This window comes from Sciurus carolinensis, chromosome 7 (assembly GCF_902686445.1).
Source record: "Sciurus carolinensis chromosome 7, mSciCar1.2, whole genome shotgun sequence".
NCBI lineage: Eukaryota > Metazoa > Chordata > Mammalia > Rodentia > Sciuridae > Sciurus > Sciurus carolinensis.
Window position 1 is genome coordinate 33,741,274 of NC_062219.1, and position 23,396 is coordinate 33,764,669.

Here is a 23,396-nt window from a genome sequence, read left to right on the forward strand (position 1 = left end):
CACTACAGCTGCAAAATGGTTCTTTCCTTTGTCCTCTGCATGCTGTGTGGAGAGATGGAAGCTTCTTTCCCCACACATGGATATCATGCAATACACCCTTCAGGATTGTTGGGCAATGTGCTTGGTCTCTAAATGCTTCATACCCACACATACCTTGGGCCTCCCAGAAATGCAGGTTACTTTAATTCCCTTATCCCTCCTCTACCATGCTCATGGAGGGATGTCTCTGACTGGAGTTCAGGCCCAACTGTGGCAGTGTCTGTGCTGTTGGGGATTTCTTCCTTATTTTATCCAACCTCCTGTGTTCCTGGTCTGGTTGGAATGTCCACTTTTAGGTTCCAGTAAAGTCCCCCCATGTTTTTTATTTTTTTATTTTTTTTGTTCACACACTGTGTGGAGAAGCTGCCTGTTTACTTTCTTGGTTTCATGTCACTGAGCTGCCAGGAATTCAACCTCCTCTATTCCGCCATCTTGAATCTCTCTCCCCAGTCTTGTTCTTATCAATTGTTTTCCTGAGGATTAATATTCTGCCCTGGAACTGTAGACTGGTAGTCCTGCCAGTATTTCAACCAACTTGTACCTCTTAATATCACTTGTTCAGGAATTTGTCCTCCTTTCTTTCCCTGTTAGACTTCTCTGTGTCTGCACTATCACATGTTGTTTGCCAACATCTCTGTATACCACATTCCACCTGTTTTATTCCTTCATATACTTATTGTTCCTGGAACATGATAATTTTTAACCCCCAGTTTTGGGCACTGAATCCTCTCATTCCATTGAAATGTTGGAGCCACGTAGGTCTATGTCTAAAACAAGGAGACTTAATTCTTATTTCACATAATAGCCTTTACATATATTTGATAACAATCTTTTAATGACCTTTAACTTTCTCTTTAGGTTATATCTTGCTGGCTCCCACATTACCAAGGACATTCATTTATGGACATAGGTTAGCTTATTCTTCTTAATAAGTAGCATATAGAAGTGATTTGGAGTCAGGCATGGTGGTACAGGCCTGTAATCCCAGTGATTTGGGAGGCTGAGGCAAGAGGATTACAAGTTCAAAACCAGTCTCAGCAACTTAGCAAGGCCATAAGAAACTTATGTAAAGGCTGGGGATGCACTCAGTGGTTAAGTGTCTCCGGGTTCAATCCCTGTTGTCTCCCTGCCCCATGTGATTTACACACTTCAACAGAGAATATTATCCAGATCTTGTTTTCTATGACATGGGCATTATATTTTATTATGTATGAATATATTTCTTAATATGCTTTGAAGAGGATGGAGATCTCATGGGGCCCTAAAACCTACATGACTAAGCCAGTTGTGGTGGTGCATGCCCAGAAGGCTGAGGTGGGAGGATGGCGTGAGCCCAGGAGTTCAAGGCCAGCCTAAGCAGTATAGTGAGACCCACCCCCAAACCAAAAGAAACAAGTAAAACACAAACATAAAAACAAGCAAAAAACCACTTATATGACTTTGGAAATCCTTTATAATACAAAATGAAATACAAAATTACAAATATTTGATTTCATTGTAAATCTGCCTCAAATTTCTACAATAGTATTGTTTCATAAAATTCTGTTATGATTTAGGTCTTAAATGCCCCCCAGAAGCCCATATGTTGAAAACATGGTCCCCAGCTAATGTTGCTATAGGTGGTGCACACTTTAGGATGTGGGGCCTCATTGAACACAGTAGGTCAAGAGAGGCTTGCCTTTGAAGGGGACATTGAGACCCTGGCCCCTTCCTCTTGCTCACTTTTTGCTCCACTGTCAGCTATAAAGGTGAGCAGCTCTGCTCCTCTCCATTCCCCTCCATGATTTATTGTCTTGCCATAGGCCCAAGCAACAAGGGTCTAGTGACCATGGTTGAAACTGTGAACCAAATAAAACTTTCCTCTTAAGTTATTTTAGAAAAAAAAAAAAAAAGTTATTTTAGGTATTTTGTCATAGTAACTAAAAACCAACACAAATTCCCAGTTCTTTGCCAGAACTTTGTGATCAGAAATCTACTCTCTAAGTACACCTCATTAAATTTAGTTGTGTACTTAACATATGAGATTGTGATAAAGTCAATCAACACATGTAAAGGATTTAGAACAATGCTTTGCGTAGAAAGCACTCAATAAATATTAGCTATTATTTACATTGTTTCCTAGAAGAATATTACCACATAATTCATCTTCCCAGCTCTTTTCTCTTTGATGTGATCAGGATAATACCTGTCCTCCCTTTTTCATAGGGTTATTGTGAGGATCAAATCATAAAATGAGTGTGTTTTCCTACCTGGAAAGCATCACACGTATGGAAGGTATTGTTATTGAGGCTTCATTTGACATTGTTAATTTTAAAAAAGGTTAAGTTTAGGAAAGAAAAGAAGACTTTGGCAGAGATGGAATCACTGAATATCTCACTAGAGGTGGGAGGAGGCAAAGAAGAGTTGCCTATGTGGCAGATGCTGGAGACAGTGAGCTGGGCACCCTGACACCAATCTGACATGAAATGTTGAGAAAAGATGAACTAAGTCGATTCTAAAGGATAATGATCTAATTGTGCAAAAGAAAAGAACTAGAGGAGGCTATCCTGCGTGTTTGTGTGTGTGTGTTCTTCCACAATTTGACACAACTTAGTTTTTTTCTTCCCCCAGACACTGCTTCAGGCCTGTCAAGTTTTGCAATCCAGGTTCCCAGGCCTATGCCTGGAGAAATCCTACTCACTCTTAAGACTGAGCATAAACGTCCCTCCTCCACGGGGTTTCCCCAATCCCTCCTGTCCCTCTCACAGGAAGAATAAATGGTTCCTTTTCAAGTCCTTTTAGTGAAAGCACTTCTTTCACTCTAGACTGAGGGGACCCAGTTTTCCTTTTTATGTGTCTCCTGGACCTACTTTACTGTGTACCGCGGAACAGGCGCTCAATGAAGGTTTAGGCAGTGAATGCACTTTGAAGAAATAACTTTTAAAAGTTGAGAGGGCATTTAAGGCCAGGATTCGCAGCAAGAACGCCTTGCACAAACGCAATAGCTGTCATTATCTGGGGCGGCTCCGAGGGCGAAACGCACCGCCCCAGCAGGGTACCGGTGGCGGAGCTCCGCAAATCCCGCGGGAAGGGTCCCTGCCCGCGGCCGGAGCGGGGGCGTGACCTGTGAGAGGGGGCGTGGCCTGCCCGCGGGGGTTTCCGTGCCGGGGGCGCGTCGGGCGGGGGTGCGGGAGGGGCTTCCGCCGCGAGGGGGCGGGGCCGGAGCGCCGAGTCCTCTGACGGCCCCAGCCAGGGAATTTCAATTTGAAACCTAGCGGAGGGAGGAGGCAGGCGCGCCGGCCCGTGGCTGGCTGGGACAGAGCGGGACGGGTACCCCGGGCCGGTGAGCTCCTGAGGTGCGGTGCTGGGGTAAGGAGGCGTGCGGGGCTGCGAAATGGCAGGCTCGGGGCGCGGGTCCCGGCCCGGGCAACTCGTCCCTGCGGAGCTGCAGGGGCGGCTCGAATTTTTCCTCTGGCTGCAGCTGGGAAGCTGATCCCAGGCAGGAAGCGGTGGCGGGACGGTCCCACCCGGAGGCGGGGGAGGGGGACCAGCTTTGGGATTTTCTACGGCTTCCTCTTTTCTCTCCCTCCTTCCATCAGAGCGACCTGACTGCGCCGCGGGGTCCACGTCCTGTTGCTCCAGGCCGGATCCCACTCCTCTCCGGTCGCCCTCTCCCCCTTCTCAGCCGAGTCTGCAGAGGTGGAGGCGTGGTGAGGACCGCGCCGTCCTCCCCGGGTGCAGTGGGTTCAGGGTCACGCGTCTGGGCCCCCGGAGCTGCAGCGGAGGAATCCGGTTCCATCCCCGGCGCGGGGACTGCGGGGACTGCGGGGACTTGGCGCGGCGGCGCCCTTCAGGAGGATGGTTTTGGGAGGGGACACGCGGGCCTACCGCGCGCGCGGGGACTGCGGGGAGTGGCGAGGGCGGCGCGCCAGCCCCACGCGCGGCGCGGGTCGGCCCGGAGTGGGCTGGCGCCGGCGGAGAGGGACGTGCGTTCTACCCTTACGATTCCGACACCCAGCCACCTCACCACCGATGGCTGCTGCTTCTCCTCCTGCGCTGGGGGCGGAGGGTTGGGAGCAGTTTTAGGTGAGCTGCAGGGGAAGGACGTGGAGGGGAAAAGAAGGAGCGGGCAGGATGGAAATTGGCGTCGAGAGACGTTGCCCGCAGCAGCCCGACGCCTGTGGTGGACGTTAGTCTGTGTACTTCCCCAGATGCCAGCCTCCCTTAAGGTCAAGTTTTTTGAGTGAGGTTTGCGTGTATTATTAGGGGAGGGGTCTGTGTGTGGAAGTCTTTCTACAGACGTCTCGAGGACGCCTTTAATTTCCCCGTCACCGCAACAGCTGTCCCCGCTTTTAAGAGTCCTGGGTGGGTTGGAGGGAAGGTGGAACCTGGAGGAGTTGCGAACATATTTTCTCCTTTCTGAATCACATCTTTTCCTAGTTTCTTGAACTTACTGCATCTGAAATGGTATGTGTGTGCTAGGCGTTTTGTTACGGTTATTTAAGCTTCCCCCCTTCTTTTCGTGACTTTCACAGTTTTCCTGCATTCTTTTATTTTCTTCAACTCCTTTATCACCCTTTCCCCATGTTTGTTCTTTCATCAGAATACATTATTTGTGTTTCTCTATGTACAACACTATATTGAGAATTAGCATTTTAATTACCATCTTGACACCTTTCCTCTTGGGCTTAGCACTTGAGGCAACTGAGTCAATTTCTTGGCTTGGGAGCCTGGGACTTAGAATTCTCAATCTCTGAACAGGTTTTACTGGGGAACAAATAGTGCATAATTCTTTTCAGTTTTTTTTTTTTTTTTTTTTTTTGCAGTCTTTTACTGTAAGAAATCACTGGCTTGCTGTTGCAGCCACGATGAGATTGCATTACAATGCAATATTGAATTGTGATAAGGGCCAACTCAGTCCCTCCATCAGGCTGTGAGTTTGACACAACTTTTAAAGAACTGTGCTTTGTCACCTGTCAGAGCTGGAGTAATCAGTTCTACAATTTAAAAACCACCATCAAGCCTCAGATATCTACTCTTTTGAGCTTATTGGAGAACTGTACAAGAGGTAATGGGTTGGAACAATGGTGTGGATTTAGGGCTAATTTAATCCTATCCTGTCTTCCTCACTTCTTGGGCAGAATTCCCACTGAAGTCAGTAGTGGTCTTGTGTGCAGACTGCTGAGAACAAGAGGCTGCTCATTAAGAGTAATAGGAGGGGACAGTTTCTTTCCTTCTAAAACATCCCTCTTAAAGAAAGACCTAGTCATAACAGTTCTTTATCTGTTACCTCTGTTAGGAGTAGTTACCACTGTGTGCAAAAACCTTGGAAAGAAAATATGTAGATGAACTGAGCCACCAGTGCTCCTACTCTTGAGGTCTAAGTTGGGTGGGGGAGGGAGGTTGTTTAAAAAGTTTAAAAGTGATAAAAAATCATTTACCATTTATCATTTTACTAGGATTTCAGTAAAATACTTGCTATTTTGTGTAAAAAACAAACTACTATGGAAGGTTTTGCAGCAATTAGGTGTGTATATTTTAAAATCTGAAATTTAAGTCCAAGTAGAACTAAGCAGATTTGGAGATGTAGGGGAGGAATCTGAAGGGGTGGCCCACCAAAAAAAATTACTGCAGATAGAAAACAGGGAAACTCAGAAGCTCTTGCTGTATTTGGAAACCTAACTTTAGTATAGTTTGCCCACTTACATACACATTCGTCAGGAGTTAGTGACTGTCAGGGCCCATCATTAGATGTGAGAACTCTTGAGCTTTCCAAGTTAGCTTTGTACTGATCTGAGTTGGTGAGCTTGTTAGGTTTTTTTGCTTTTTAGCATAATGATCTTGTGGTTTACCATTTCCAAATTACCAGTTTAAAGAATTGAGTTTAGAAAACCTAACCAGTGACCAGAATGTAAAAATAGATATTTAAAAATCAGAACCATGTCCACGTGTACTACCCAACACTTCCTTTCAACTAAAAATACTTGCAAAGATGACAAAGCAGTCCTCAACCAAAATATTTATTGGTAAAATTTCTCTGTAATTAGTAATATTGTATAGTTAGGTTTAACATCAAGTTTTGCGCTTAATCACCACTCTCATATTACTGTGGCTAGTGACCTACAAGTTTTTATCTTTGCCATTTTATTTAGAAATGTGGGGTTTCTATTTTGTATAGTGGAATTCTAAATATTGTTGAAGGTTTGATCTTGTTTCTGTTTCTATAGGAAAGTATGAGTTTTTTTTCATTATTTTTTGTATTGAAGTAGTCTGTTTAAAAGCTGAGTACGAACTTCTGAAAAGTATGAATTGCAAGGAATATTTTTAAGAAGGCAAGAAAGCATTTTATAGGGATCAATACCACCTAAGAGTCACATTTTGCATTCCTTAAATCTGTATTGTTTTACTTGGAGAAAACAAAGGAAATGTGCCTACCTTCTCCACCCCACCTTTATTTAGAAACAATTCCAGTGGGCTTGTTTGTTTTTTTCAGATTCAGAATTACTGTACCTAACCACTGGTTATCCTTACAGATTTAAAAGCCTCAAGTAAATGTTTACACTGGCTTCAGTAGTCTGCAAATACTAGCCAAACCCTAATTTACTGCTCTTTTATAGAATCTTGGAATCTCAGGACTGAACTGTTAGGAGTCAGCAAATCCACTCAGACCTTGTCCCCTCCCCTCAAAACACAAACATTTCCAGCCTCTTTGGAAGACCTGTGTAAATAGAAGATTTGTATATGATTCCCCCATATTCTAGACAGAGCATCCTTTGGGAATGCCCTGTTTTGGCATAAACCAGCAACTTGATATTCAGAAGATTTCTGTCATTCCTCTGTCTGGGCCACAGACTAAAATCTAAAATGGAGTCAATGCCTTGTCATTAACTATATGGGAATGGCCTTTAAGTAGCTATTGATCATACAAGTAAGCCAGAAAGGGAGAGGTAAATTATCTCTTTTATCTAGAAATGATTAAGAGTTATAATTAATTTTTGGATAGTTTTTCTATGAAGTATATGTATTTCATATAAAAGAAGGGACTGTTACATATGTTTGCCAGGTGGGGTACCTACACAGTGTTTGTACTTAATATATATTTGGAGAATTAATTAACTGAGCCTTTATACATTGAGGTGCTTTTACTAAAGCTTGTTTGAAAGTTGGAGTTGACTTTGTAGAAACTGGTTGTAGTTCATGTAGAAATATCATGTAACTAATATAGGTTTGATTTTTTTTTTTTTTTTTAAACCACTGGATATTTTTCTCCTTTGTTTTGTGGTTGACTTGGTATTTGTGTGGGTTTCTTAGTTGTGTGCTTTCGATATCTACAAGGGTAGATAATCTATACATTATTTCCCTGGTTTTGGGGATAGTATTTATCTCAGAATTTCAGGGTTTTCTGAATTTTCTCATTTTTAAAGTGTTTTCTCTTCTACCTTGATGTCAGCGTGGATGTCATGTGGCTTGTTGAGTACCCTTCATACTGCTTTTATTTACTTATTTATTTTCAGATTGAAATTTAGCTAATTTTATACTTATAAATTGGAAACGTGTTTTCACTTCACAAATTCCTCTCATATTAGTATGTTTTCACTTTAGTGTATTAGTCATAAAGGTCTGAATGTACAGTCTGGATCCCAAATAATCTTTATGTTACTATAGAATAAATTGGGGCATAAGGACTGTCTTTTCTGAGATCCCACAGGTTTTATTTTAGGTAGCCAAATTGAAATTTTACACATGTAAATTTACTGTCAAGGGGATGGTTTAGTTTTTTTCCAGGCTGAAAACTAGAAGGTGGCATGGAAAGGTTTCCAAAGTGATTTTTGTTATTGTTCATCTGTAGGACCTTATTACCTAGGTCAGGCAGGTAAACTGAATCTTTCATGGTATAATTTAAAAGTCATTTCTTCTTGTTTTGCTCTTAGTGAATGATTTTTCAAATATTTTAAAGACTTAATATTACCCTTCATTTGCCTTTTTTAGAATAATTTTATTTAAAAAACTTGTTTATATAGTTCTGATTATAAACAGTCTAAGGATCTTTTCCAAGTCCTGAATTGAGGTTTCCAGACCTCTTGATAAGCTTCAGACTGTACCCATGATCATTTATAACAATAGCATTGAGTTGACTCAATGGTTTTTGGAGTTTCCTATATTATACCAATATATTTACCTGTGCCAGTGGCTAAGGACATAACATTAAGATGCAGTTACAGTATGTTATAATTGTTTGGTTCTTTCCCTTTTTGTCCAAACAGGCTACTATTTGAAAAAAGAAAATTAGATTAATTTACCTTGAGGGCGAGAAGGGAACTCAGAGATCTTTTACTTCAGACTGTTGACCTGAAGTGGAGAGTCGGGTTAGTAGGGAAGGTGTTGTGTTGTTCAGGTGAGCCTCAGAGGTTTATAAACTGTCTGAGATTGTAAGTCAGGAGGTGTGTTTAAGTGCAAGAGTGTGAGAGATTTGAGGAGAGAGTATATGAGGTAATTTGGGGAAACAAAAGGCTGCAAATTGCTGATCTAGTTCTTATTTTATTAGGAAATCAAAATCTTAAGAGGTATTCTTTTATTTTTATGTTTATTTTTCATGTTACTGTTGCACTTTTATCACTGATTTTTTTCCCCCTGCCTGATTGTACTTATTTCTATTCAAATGGATTCCTTAGTTGGCCCACTTTACTCAGTTATCCTGTTTAAATTGAATTCTGAAATAATCTTGGTCAGTCATTTTTTTTTTTTCTTTTTTCTTTGTGAAAAAGTTTTATTTTTTTCATACATGTTTATAGGGTGATAATGTCTGTCTCATTCTACTGTCCTTCACTTAATGTACTTTTATTTTCTCACAAATTTCTTTGATGGAAATGTTGGTTAAAGGGGATCAGTAACAAGTCCCCAGTAATTTGGTGCTGGTTAGTCTACCTATGCCAGTGACTTTGAGCAAAGTATTTCTCAAAGCCTTCTTTCCTTTAATAAGGGGTTAAATATCATACCTACTTCATAGACCTATATGAGGATTAAGTGAGCTAATGCTTATAAAATGCTTCATGTAGTGCCTGGCATCTGTGAAAATTGTTAGGTTAAGAAAAAATTTAGTGAGGTGCTTGTGAATATGTGGTAAGCACATTTTTACAGTGGTCAGGAATAATTATCTGTGTGGAAAATAATCTTTGATATGAGATTGGAATTGATATGGTGAAAACAAGTAAAAACACTTTTTTTTTTGTGGTACTGGATGGAGTCCAAATTCAGGGCTTATATACGGTAGGTAAGTGTTCTACCTCTGAGCTAGTATCACAGTCCTAAAACCACTTATTAGTTATTTCATCATAGAATCTTTAGAATTTTTGAACTTTTAGAAAATTCTTACTTCACAAATCTGTCTTTTTGAATATTGTCAAAAGGTGCACATATGTGGCAAATCTACGAGAATCTCGTTGCAGAACATGGGAACATAATCTTTTTTGTTATGTTGCTAGAAGTAACTGTTTCTGAGTGTGAAATATGTGTGCATATACTCTACTATAATTCCCCTCTCTATAACTGCAGTAAGCTTGCTGAAATAAGGCTAATAGTGAGTGGAATTTTTACTGACAATGTTTAACCTTTTTCATATGGCCTGAAAGTGAAACCTTCATAAATTCAGTGTACTTCTTATTGTGTGTGAAATACACCTGCAGACATATTTTCCCCCAGTGTAGTGTTTTAACTTTAAACTGGCTGCCAAAATTAAGAAATCAGGAGGTTTCACATAATTATTTTAGGCTGAAAATATTGGAGGATTGTGGCAACACGGGGCCCATGCTCCTCAGTTGGAAAGACCATCTGTTAGAGTCTAGTATGGGTAATCCTTTCCCTACATTGTCTCAGTTCCTCCCATTTCTTTTCGTCTTACCTCTAGACCCTTTCATTCACTTGCATTAATTAGCTGACTTTTTTAGGGTATTTAGTTTGTACTTTTATTAAAGGTCAATTGACTGAAAAAGACCTACATGTGTATGACCTAAAAATTGGTGTTGCTGGCAGCAGGACTTTTCTACCTTTTGAGCCAGCAGTTATTTCCTGCCTTTCCCTCTGAAAGAATGACCTTTGGGTCACTGTCAGAGTCATAGTTTTTGGAACGAATTAATCAGTGTCCAGCATGCATTAGGCCCATAGTCACATGTGGAAAGTGTGGTCTCATTCATTACTTACTGGTCTTAAGCAGATTGCTTGGTTCTCTAAAGCCTAGGTTTAGACTCCCACAGCCCAGAGTTGTGTTCTTATTTGTTATTTGGCTTTTTTGAAAGTATTTAAAAATTTCATCATTTAATATTTTATTACTTATCATTAATAAGTATTAATATATTAATATTTTATTAATTATTTATTAATTAATTCTAGCTGAGAAACTCAAAGAACTTTATTTGGGGCCCTAAGAGTTGCAATTTAGGAGACATAGGTTTAGATAGCCTGAATCAGTGTTCTGAAGTCAGTGGGAGCTTATATGAGCAAGCGGTGCTGATTTATCTATTAAATGTTGAGAAGGAACCGTGCAATGTGACTAATGTAAGATAAAGAAAAGCGTATATATACATATACATATGTAGTATTGTCCATCAAATAAGAGCCTGAAAACCTCTTGATATACTTTTTGAGTCTCTGGGCACAGTGCAATTAATTATGTGGTCTTTCTGGTTATTCCAGAATCGTTCAGTCAAAGGATGGAGGTGACTAGCGTTCACCTTTTTAGGCAGCAGCTGGAGATGTGCATAAGTCCTAGCTTCCTTCAAGCCCTCCATTTTAAAAGCCCTTTCAGTGTTGTTTTCAATATGACTGTCCTTTTACTCACATCCTCTAGAAGGTAAGAACTGTTTTGTAAACAAACTGGAATCATACTAAAATTTGCTTAATATCATCAAGTATCTGTCAGTAATAAGATATGTGTTGTCTCAGGTGTCAATTTTTGGAACAGTGTGTTTCAATCAAGAGCCAGTTAATATCTGTACATTAATAATTTATTGATGGATCTTTTAAGAGTAATAAGATCTGATTGCCCCTTCATCTCTTATTTTTCCTTATAATTCATTTGTTGAAGAAACTTAATTGATTATTCCCACAGTATAGTTTTCCACAGTTTGAATTTTGCTGATTTCAACATTGTAGTGTAGTTAACCTATTTTGTCATTTCTTTAGATCCATAATTGAAGCTAGATGCTTGATCTGATTTGTTCCCTCCTTTTCTCCCTCCCTGTAAGTTTATTCCAAATATGTCAACTTCTATTTGACCCTTCTTGGTTTGCCTATAACCTTCAGGCTTCTGGTGCTGTTACCAAATACTTTGCCTAACCTGTCCTGGATAAGTGCATTTTATACTATTGGTTGACTTTGTTCTAGATTCCTTTGTAAGTAGTCCAGTAAGATCAGAAGTAGTGATAATCCATACATGTGGAAAAAAAAAAAAGGAAAAAGAAACCAATTTTTTGGAGCATAGACTATAAGTCCCCAGTATAATTGGTACTTTAGTCATATAAATATTGCTTATCCTTTTTCCAGTAATACCTTGGATAATTTGGTATGACTTCCATTTTACAGATGAAAAATTGAATTTAAAAATTGAATGAGTTGCTCAAGGGCACTCAGCTTATGTGTGGCTAAAACTTTGGTCTTCTGGGGGCAGTTATTGTTAATTATTTTTATTTAAAGCTGTTACTCTGTAGAACTTGGAGTCTTGAGGAATTTGGTTTTCTCTCTCCTAATTTCTTTTGTAAAGGAGTGATTTTGAAGCAGATCTGAGTACTACTTTTAGTTTTGTGATTTCCCAACCCCGCCCTTGGTTTGGTGCTGGGAATTGAACATGGACCCTTCTACATGTTAGGCACACACTCTACCATTGAGCTATATCCCCAGCAGTTGTGTGGCTTGAGCGGCGGCGTAGTTGCCCATGTGGAATTCTCTTTGCTTCTCTTCCCAGGTTCCATGTCCTCTGTACTCCATGCCCCCTTCTTGGTTTAACTCTGTACATGAGCACATTTAGTAGTTGCCCTGTAGACCGTAAGTGGGAGGTCAGTTTCCAAAGAACTTGCATGTCTTGAAATGTCTTTTTCCATTCTCAGTTTGATTGCTTTTGTAGTTTGGCTGTGTGTAGATTTGTTAGTTTGTGATTACTTTCCCTCCCAATTTTGAAGGCATCTTTTGTAGCCCTTTGAAGGCTATTTCCTGAAATCTCACTTCAACCCTCAGAAGTACCTGGAATTTGCAATTCCTAAAGCTCTTGGGAATTCTTGAGCAAACACTTTATTTCTTGTAGGCCCCCACCAAAACAGGAACTCACATTTCAGCATCCCCTGTTCTGCGAAGTCAGTTATTTTGTACATCTGCTTTCCATCTTCTAAAATTTTTTTGGCATATCTCATCTGTTGGCCTGTTTTTTCCCCCACCTCTTTTTTTGGATTTGTACTTTAAATTTTTTTTCCTTTACTATCATTCTATGTGGTTTTGGGAGGGAGCAGAAATTAAGTCATGTTCAATCCTCTGGATTTAGGGTTTTAAACTGATTAAAAATCAAAATAACAAGATTTTTGTGGCTCTTATATTTGGTAAGAACTATCACTGTACTAAAGTTGTACTTTTTCCATGCCTCTTGCTGCTTTCAGTTATTTGTAAAACAGGTAGAAAAATCAGATGATTGAGTGAGTATTTAGGATGGATGGGAGTGGATGACTGGTATGTCATTGAAGTAGAAAGTGATTTCCGACTGGGGGTGTGGCTCAGTGCTAGAGTGCCTGTCTAACATGCCTGAGGCCCTGGATTTAATCTCCAGCACCTGGGGGGATGTGTGTGTGGGGGGGGAGCTTTCTAGGAAGAGTTCAATAAATGTGCTTCCTTTTTTTCCTGTGATATTTCAAAAATTAGTTCAGTATAAACTTGTAAATATGATATACTTGAGCTACACTTAAAAATACACAAAAACAGATTTGCCAAATATGTGCCTATCAGAAGTGGCAGTTTATTTTAGGCTTTAGTGAATATCTTTCTTTGCCTATGTTTAAACTGACACATGGTTGCCCTCCATAAGTTTGAATATTTTTAAAATATGATTTGGGGATTGGAATAATCTTTGAATTCATGGATTCTGTTAAATACTGTTAGAATGAGAATTTTAATTTGTAGGAAAGGTGTAAATAAAGTGTGGGAATTACACTAATGTGAAGGTGTAAATGTTCAGGATTTTTGTGTATGGATTTTGGGGAAGTTCAAACAAAATGGAGATTCTAAAAAGGTAGTGGGTTATTAATGGCTGTGTGATCTGAGGAAGCTCCAGGAAAATCTCATAGCTGTTAGTTCTTCTGCTTGGTACTAACTAAGTTGCCCAGAGGGTTTTTAGAGATTTATCAATTCAAGTTCTCTCTTCATTAATGTAGAAAGTATTGTGAGAAATAGACAGGACAGTATTTCCCTAAAATGTGGTGATCTGTGAAATGATTGTGTTACACAGATGAATCTTTTTTTTTTTTTTTGGTACTGGAGATCAAACCCAGGTAGATGCCTTATATGTGTTTAGTCAAGAGCTCTACCTTGAAGTTGCACCCCCATCCCTTTTTATTTTTAATTTTTTATTTGTTTTTGGTACCAGGGATTGAACACAGAGGCACTTAACCACATCCCCAGCCCTTTTTAAAATTTTGTTTAATGTTTAAAAATTTTTAGACAGGGTCTTGCTAAGTTGCCTAGGGCCTTGCTGAGTTGCTGTGGCTGGCTTTGAACTCACGATCCTCCTGCCTTATCCACCTGAGCAGCTGGGATTACAGCTGGTAATGAGGCGTACCACCATTTCTGGCCCTTTTTATTTATTTTTTATTTTTTTTAAATATATTTTTTAATGTTGATAGTTCTTTATTTTATTCATTTATTTATATGTGGTGCTGAGAATTGACCCAGTGCCTCACACATGCTAGGCGAGTACTCTACTACTGAGCTACAGCCGCAGCCCCCTTTTTATTTTTTATTTTGAGAAAGTCGTATTAAGTTGCCAAGACCTGCCTTGATCCTCCTGCCTCAGCCTCCCAAGTAACTGGGATTAAGGGTATGCATCCCTACATCTGGTTTAATGTTTTTCTTTTAATCCTTAAATATATATGTCAATAGTCATCAGAAAAATAAAAAAGCATCTCATAAATATGAATTTATTGATATTTCTTAGCCTGAGGCTAAAGTGGGCATTTTTAAATTATTTGATTTAAAGACATGTATTTAATAATTGATAAGACTGAATGGATTTGGCAAAAATTATAAATAAACATTGGTAGTTTCTAAATATGGTTTGTTTAATCATGGTACTTTTATACATTCTTTTTTCTTCTTAGATAACAGTATAAATCTGGGCTGCTATGACATAAGCTTCTTGTATTTTTTTTCCTCCAAATACTGGATATTGAACTCAGAGCCTTGCACATGATAGGCAAGCCCTCTACCACTGTGCTATATCCCCTACTTTATTTTGAGATAAAATCTTCTTAAGTTCTGCAAGTTGCTGAGTCTGGTTTTGAACTTGATCCTTCTGCCTTAGCTTCCCACATACCTGAGGTTATAGTATATCCTACTGTGCCTAGTCGTTGGCATGAACTTTTAAGTGCTTTCTTCCTTTTATTTTTTATTTTAAAATTTAGATACCATTTTTATTTGTGAACATAAAAAAAGTTTTTTCCCTCCAACAGAAATTCTCAGGGTATTTCGACATTTTATTTTTAAAACAATTTGTACCATAGGTCTGACAAGTAAGAAGAAAAGGGAGTTAAGTGGTTAAAGGTACCCAAAGTCATTTGGTAGTTTAGTAATGGAACTTTGGGCATAGCCAAGGTCTCCTTGTATCCAGAGTTGCTTCTGTTACACTGTGCTTTTTAGCTGTTAGTGGAGTAGCCAATTGAAGTTTTCTTAGAACTCAGGAAGTCTGCCAAGTTTTGCAGCTAAAGGGATGTCCTGTAGCTTTTATATATTTGTATCTCAAGCCCTGAAGGTAGAAAGAGCTGGATCTTCCAAAAATAGTTCAATAAATGTGTCAACATTTTGAAATACTATTGAGAAAACAAGGAAGTGGAAGTCCTATGGGATTGTTGGAAAATGATGCCAAATGCTTTCACAAGTATTTAGAAAGCAAATGTGGCAGTGGTTATATGCCAGACAGTGGTTCATGGCCTTGGTTTTTGAAGTTCATTTTTTTCTTACTTTTACCCAGTATTCTCTGTTTAATTGCTTCTAGATTTTGGTAGAAAAGCTGCTAAATGAACATCTTTCTTGAAAAATTTCCGTTCAAGTCACTCTTAAGGAGAAAAGGAAAACTTTTCTCACCCAAAATGTGGGTAAGAATCGTGTGTAGGAAAGGTTAATGTGTCAAGTAATGACTTGGATCTGTCCACTGACAAAGAAATAGAGTTTATCTATGTGCTCGTAACCAAAACAGTTTTGAGTCTTGGCCATTAGAATCGACATCAGTAAAGTTGTGTCTTAATTTCTTTAATTCCAAGACTGTCTTTTAAATTATGCAGATATTGGAATGTTTTGTTGGAATGTGAAAACATTCATCTGTCCCCTGAGCTCCTCCCCACCATCTTTTTATTTATTTATTTATTTATTTATTTATTTTTAAATTTATTTTTATCCTACCACCTTAAAACAGGAAAATGGAGTTACATTGAAGATATTCTTCTTTTGAAGCTCTGCAATGAAGAGCCATAGATGTGGGCTGCATGTGTAGTGCAGATGGGTCTGTGACCTATTGATGACAGTTCACGTTCATCCTCATTGCTGCAAGCTTAAGTTGAAGGACTTCAGGGTGGGTTCTAGAACATTTTGTTGGTCTGTGCTCTGTATTTTACTTGCTCTGTGCCGCACACAGGATAACAGTGAAGGATAATGTGACCTTTTTTAAGGACCTTATTTTTTTGTTAAATCTTTTGAAGCCACATTTTTATTCTGATTATCTATTAAAGTTTTTTTTTTTTTTGAAGAAAGCGTATATACTTAGCAGTTATAGAAAGTGCTTTTCTTTTTCAACTTACTATTTAACATATATTTGTAGGTAGAATACTACTATAATGAGTCCCATATACCATCTCTTGACTTCAACAGTTAGCAGCACATAGCCAGTTTTGTTCCATATGTCTTTCCCTTCCATTCCCTGACTCTTCCCATTCCCTAACCTTACTATAATTTTATGGCACTGGGTATTGAACCAGGGGTACTTTACCTCTGAGCTGTACCCCCAGTCCATTTTTTAAAAGTTTTAAAATTTGATATAGGGTCTCTCTTAAATTTGTTGAACTTGCGTTCCTTCTGAGTTTCTGGGATTACAAGCATATGCCACTGCACCCAACCCTATTCTTACTATTTTGAAGCAAATTCTATACATCATTTGTAAATAAATGCGCCTTCCCACCTTTCTACATGTACTTCTTGGTTTCCAAAATAAAGCTCATGTTTAGAACTGATTTTGTAGAATAACAGAAAGTAGTTCATTTATAACGTTTGGTTGTCATGCTTTTGGAGTGATTATCTAAAGATTGTTTTGATAACTGAAAGCATTTTTGTCCAAATGCAGCCTTGTGGTAAAAGCAAAAACAAAAACTAACAAAAAATCCTAACAATTTCTAAACCAGAACTGAACTGAGCTCCCAATTCTGAAGGTAATGATTATGTATATAATTTTTTTTCCAGGGCCTCTGCCTGTTTATACTCTATTGTAATGTTATTAGATTTTTTTCTATTTTCTTCCCTTCCCTTCTGTTCTTTCTTTGTATGGTGTGGTTCAGTGGCAGTATGTTACAACTGGACCAAGTGCAATTTTTTTTTTTTTTTTTTTTTTAGTTGACTTGAATTTTAGTGGGACTGCATAGTTATTATAACTGCATATAGTGCTGTGTATATGGTTTTCTCTAGCAGTGTAGAGGGGAAGGTATATACCTTAAACATTGATCATGTACTAGTTTAGAAGTAATCATATAAATTGATGGCATTATAGCCACAGCTGGCAATCACTTAAGAGTTGAAATGCTTTTTCTAATTAGTAGGCAGGATTTTTGGGGCTTGGGTTGTGGCTCAGTGGTAGAGCACTTGCCTTGATGCATGAGGCACTGGGTTCGATCCTCAGCACCACATAAATAAAATAAAGGTATCGTGTCCATCTACAACTAAAAACATTTAAAAAATAAAAAGGAATTTTTATTTTGGAGGTAGTTCTTTTTGTATTTTAATTAATATTTTCAGTTACATATGATTAATACCTTTGTAAAGACATACTGAATTATAAAATAATGATAATAATAGGTACCATTTGATACTTTATGTGGCAGACACTGTTGTATGAGAACTTCTACATATATTTGCTTATTTCATCCTTATGGTAATTGTGTGGTAAGTACTTTTATCTGAAGGAATCTATATAAGAAAACTGAGGCACTGAAAGTTTCAGTAATAACTTGTTCAGAGTAATTCAGCTAATTAATGGCAGATCAGGGCGGTCTGGTTCCAGAGCCTACAGTATAACTTCTGTCGTATTATCCCTGGGAATATGTAATCTTCCTTCAAACCCTGTTCCTATTTGCATTCCCCTCCACAGAAGAATTTTTGAAGGAGAGCAATTACTGTGCATTAGGGTATAATGTGATCACTGGGGATGGTTTTCGTTCAGAAACTTGAAAGCAATTAATGAAATTTTACTTATGTTCTTCTACTGGCTTTAGTTATAAAGGGGGAAAGGGGAAAATGGAAGCATGTAGAGAGTAGGGTCATTACCAGTAATGTCTCCCCCTTCCCTTTAAGATGGAATGTTGAGTCCATATGGAATGTTAACAGATCACAAAGAAGTTGTTGAAGCTAGTAGTACCATTGAATGGTGAAAATCTGTCTCCAGTTGAGTACCTTGGAGTGAGCAGGTGTATTATTGGAACTTTGGCCATCATTGGTCAGTACTTCAGAGTACACATTTTTCTCAAGAGTTTATCCTGAGTCCTTTAGTGACTGGATTTTTTAACAAAACAGGTATCTGATACTGTGTGTTCTCCCTTTTTCCTGAAAAGAGTCGAAGATAGAAAGAAAATTATCATAGCCCCAAGTCCCGGTCCCCAGTCTACTAAGTACTAAGTATAATTTTGGGCAAGAGACATTGCTTCTTGTGTCTGTTTTCTCTTACATGGTTCAGATGCCCTGAAATAAATTCTGATTACTATAAGATGTCTGATGTACTCTTTTTACTCAATTTGTGGAGAAAGTGATTTAAAGTGCCCTTCCTTATAGGAAAAATAGGTGTAGAATTTTGGCAAAACATTTGATACTCTTCATGGTATCGTTATAGCAAATTGAGGAAATAATAGTTCAATGGAAGGAGGTCTGTGGTGGTGTTTGTTAGTGAAATTTTAATCTTGATCATTTCCTGTTGGACATAATTCCTCCAGTGATTTTTACAAAAATTTAAATTTATTTTTTAAATTGGTAAATAAAAACTTTAAAATGTACATATTTATGGGGGTCCCTTGGGGTATTTTGATACATGTATACATTATGTAATGTTTAAATCATGCTGAATGTAGCTTTCTTTTGAAAACATTTTTGTCTTTCTTTCTTTCTTTTTTTTTTTTTTTATATATACTGTTCAGGTGTGTTCTGCCAATTGAGCTAAATCTCCGATTCTATTTATGTTTTATTTTGAGACAGGGCCTAAGTTGCTGAGGCTGACCTTGAACTTGTGATGCACCTGCCTTAGCTTTCTGTGTTACTGGGATTACAGGCCTGTGCCACTGTGCTTAGCGAGACATTAATTTTTAACTTTTTTTTTAATTAATTTTTTTTTCTATTAGGTAGGCTAACTTCATCATTACTTCCATTTCTATTCCCTCTGTCTCTCTTTTTTGGTATTATGGATTGAATTCAGGGGTACTTTATCACTGAGGTATATCCCCAACTCATTTTATTTTTAATTTTGAGACTGGTTCTTCCTAAGTTGTAGAAGCTAGTCTGAAACTAGGCGGTACTCCTGCCTCATCCTCTTGAGTGGTTGGGATCACTGGCATGTACCTCCACATCTGGCATTATTTCCCTTTTATTTTTCCACAAAAAAAGTTTGATTTAGGAAGTTTTAAATATGTATATAAAAGAAAACCAAATGGAGAACTTCAACTACAGTACAAAGCAATAGTAACAAAAACAGCATGGTATTGGCACCAAAATAGAAAGGTAGATCAATGGTGTAGAATAGAGGACACGGACACAAACCCAAATAAATACAATTTTCTCATACTAGACCAAGGTACCAAAAATATGCAATGGAGAAAAGATAACCTTTTTAACAAATGGTGCTGGGAAAACTGGAAATCCATATGCAACAGAATGAAATTAAACCCCTATCTCTCACCCTGCACAAAACTCAACTCAAAATGGATCAAGGACCTTGAAATCAGACCAGAGACCTTGCATCTTATAGAAGAAAAAGTAGGTCCAAATCTTCACCTTGTTGGCTTAGGATCAGACTTCCTTAACAGGACTCCCATAGCACAAGAAATAAAAGCAAGAATCAACAACTGGGATAGATTCAAACCAAATAGCTTTCTCTCAGCAAAGGAAACTATCAGCAATGCGAAGAGAGAAGAGCCTACAGAGTGGGAGAAAATCTTTGCCACTCATACTTCAGATAGAGCACTAGTTTCCAGAATATATAAAGAACTCAAAAAACTCTACACGAAGAATACAAATAACCCAATCAACAAATGGGCTAAGGATATGAACAGACGCTTCACAGAAGATCTACAATCAACAAACATATGAAAAAATGTTCACCATCTTTAGTAGTAAGAGAAATGCAAATCAAAACCACCCAAAGATTCCATCTCACCCCAATTTGAATGGCTATTATCAAGAATACAAGCTACAATAGGTGTTGGAGAGGATGTGGGGAAAAAGGTACACTCATACATTGCTGGTGGGGCTGCAAATTAGTGCAGCCACTCTGGAAAGCAGTGTGGAGATTCCTTAGAAAACTTGGAATGGACCCACCATTTGACCCAGCTATCCCACTCCTTGGCCTATACCCAAAGGACTTAAAATCAGCATACTACAGAGATACAGCCACATCAATGTTCATAGCTGCTGAATTCACAATAGCCAGACTGTGGAACCAACCTAGATGTTCTTCAATTGATGAATGGATAAAGAAACTGTGGTATATATATACAATGGAATATTACTCAGCTATAAAGAATAATAAAATTATGGCATTTGCAGGCAAATGGATGAAATTGGAGAATATCATGCTAAGTGAGATAAGCCAATCTCATAAAACCAAAGGACGAATGATCTCGCTGATAAGCGGATGATGACACATAATGGGGGGTGGGAGGGGGGCAAGAATGGAAGAAGGAGGGACTGTATAGAGGGAAAAGGAGGTGGGAGGGGTGGGGGGGAAGGAAAAAGTAACAGAATGAATCAAACATCATTACCCTATGTAAATATATGATTATGCAAATGGTATGCTGTTACTCCATGTACAAACAGAAACAACATGTATCCCATTTGTTTACAATAAAAATAAATTAAAATAAAAAAAATGGACTCCACAATACCATTGCCACATCTGAAAAACTTACTATTTCCTAAATGTGATCAAATATTCAGTGAATATTCATATTTCCCCAGTTGCTTCACAAATTGTTTTTACAGTTGGTTTATTCAAGTTAATATCTAGATAATATCCAAATTACATTACATTTCTGGTTGCTGTCTCTTGAGTGTTGTGGTTTTTGTTTGTTTGTTTGTTTTTTGGTTATGGGAATTGAACTTTAGAGTGCTTTACCACTGAGCTACATCCCCAGTCATTTAAAAATTTTTTTTGAGACAGGGTCTCCCATAATTCCTGACTTGAGTATCTTAATATATAGTTTATTTCTCTTCTTTTGCTTTCAGTTTATTTGCTGAAGAAACTGTTTATCTTACAGTATTTCCTGTGTTCTGGACTTTGTTTATTGCATCCCTCCTGTAGTGATAGTTTAATGTTTCTGTCTTCTGAGTTTCTATAGGTGGGTAGGCAGACCTGAGTCTTAGTCAGATCAAGGTTGATTTGGGGGGAAGGATGGAGGGACCAGAATCTTTCATAGCTGTTGGTGTTTATTTATTATTGCATTTCATCAAAAGATCCTGTATGGTTGACTTTCTTTTTGGGATAAAAATTTATCAGTGGGTTCTGGTGTTTTGGATGAGATAACTTTACCTTATTGATATGGGCTACTTAATTATCATGAGATACAGGTTTTTATTTGAAATACAGGATAAACACTTTTTTCTGTTACTAAATTTCAGAAGAAGCTATTGATATAATAATTATCTCCATTTTTTTTTTTTTGGTTTCAATCTTAAGTGTCCCCTTCAGTCCCATATGCTAAAGGCTTGGTTGTCACCCTATAGCACTCTTGGGAGGTGGTGGAAACTTTAGGAGTTGGAGTCTAGTGGAAGGAAGTTGGTCACATGGTGCTGGGGGTGCATGCCCTTCGAGGGGATATTGGGACCCTGGCAGCTCCTTCTTATCTCTTTGCTTCTCAGCTGCCATGAGCTAGCAGTTATGCTCCACTGTGTTCCCTGTTGTATGTTACCCCATGCAGGCCCCAAAATGGATGAGCCAGCTGACCACGGACTGAAACTTTTGAAACTGTGAGCCAAAATGTTTCAAAATTTCTTCCTCCTAAGTTGATTTGTCACAGCATCAGAAAGCAGACCAATAGTCCATTGCTCTCACTTTCTTATGGTGCCCCAAGTTGAACCTGGAGGCACTTTGCTGCTGAGCTATTTAACCAGTCCTTTTTTTTTTTTTTTTTTTTTAAAGTTTTGAAATGGGACTGAGTTGCTGAGACTGGCTACTACTCTGTGATCTTTCTGCCTTAACCTACCAAGTTGCTGAGATTACATGTGTGTACCACTGACCTGGCTAGTCTGTCTCTCTTTTGAATATCATTATTGACTTAAGGACTTTATATAGTCAGGGGATTTCAACCAATTAACAATCAATCCCCCCCCCCCTCCAGTACTAGGGATTGAACCCAGGGGTGCTTTACTGTTAAGTTATATCCCCAACCCTTTTTGTATTTTTATTTTGAGATCGGGTCTAAGTTGCTAAGACTGACCTTAAACTTGTGGTCCTCCTGCTGCAGCCTCCCAAGTTTCTAGGCTTACAGGTACACACTGCTGCATCTGACTGCAGTTACTTTTTTTGATAGTCATGTTTTCTTAACTTTCATCAGTCCCTTCAAACTGGGTCTTATGCCCTTTTGACACGACCCTTTCAGACTTTGAAAACAAGGAAAGTTTATTTAGAGGCAGTGCAATTTCTTTCTGGAGATACCATCTAATCTCCAATAGGCATAGCTCAAAAAATATGTACACTGAGGGGAAAAAAAAGCCGTAGAGCAGAGTGAAAACTCGACGCCAAGGTCCTAATTTAATCAACATACAGAAAAATGGTGAATTTAGATGATCTGTGGGGTCTCTTCTCACTTTATGGTTTGTGCTCTTTAGCACTTATAACTTTGCTTTTCTACTTAGTTATTATTGGTACACAGTATTTCAGGAGTTTGTATTGTCAGGTTTTTGTCTTAAAAAAAGTATTTTTATAACTTTTTTCCTATTCAGATGATCAGCTTCCTGGGCCATGAATTAAATGACAGTAAATTTGGAAATCCAAGAGTTACAACATACTCCGTAGTTGAAAAGTCCGCCCTCAGAGGAAATGAGGACGGGTTTGCATCCTAACCTTTGCTTTTGTTCCCCAACATAAAGCGTTGGTAAACATGCTGCCCACAAAAGGTCAACCTTGTAACACTAGATCAATAAGCTACTGGTTTCCTGCAGACAACTTTATTTCCTCTGATTTGAGTAAACAGATGAGGTTTCATAAAGAGTTGCATGTATAACTAGATTTGTGAACTGTTTGGTAATGGAATGACAATATATTATCATATTTCCAAACCTCTGCTAAGTTAGTGTCTGACATTTTAAAACATATTTTGGTTTTGTAAATTGGCTTCCCTACCAATTGTATGGATAGTGTTCATCACATAAGAAATAGTCCTTTCTGTTTTGTAACTTTTCTTTTCTAGAATAAATGGGGCTTAGTTTTATCCTTGTGCTGGCAACAGTCACTATCATGACTCTTTTGTTAAGTATTAAATATGAACTGCCAGTTTTTAAATACTTTTGAATACTTACTGAATGTTGGGCTGCGGTACAAATAATACAGCTGCATACCATACTAATATAAACAAAATGTCATGCTTTGAAAAAACATTCTCTAAGAATAGAAAGAAATATAATGAAATTCTGTATTTATTTTCCAGTGAGTTAAGTTTTGGAGTAAATAAATG

General features: G+C 38.3%; 1 protein-coding gene across 14 annotated transcripts in view; it reads left to right on the forward strand.

Moving 5' to 3' along the window:
- The first annotated feature begins 3,244 nt into the window (after positions 1-3,244).
- Positions 3,245-23,396, forward strand: part of Epb41l2 (erythrocyte membrane protein band 4.1 like 2) — a 193,969-nt gene continuing 173,817 nt past the window's right edge. For 11 of the 14 annotated variants that reach the window (XM_047557363.1, XM_047557370.1, XM_047557371.1 and 8 more), the window contains exon 1: positions 3,271-3,387. The gene's annotated coding sequence lies outside the window, so the exon portion shown is untranslated. Of the gene's footprint in view, positions 3,388-3,625; positions 3,729-23,396 lie in introns of those variants that run through there. The other 3 variants (XM_047557364.1, XM_047557368.1, XM_047557367.1) reach the window with 3 other exon arrangements.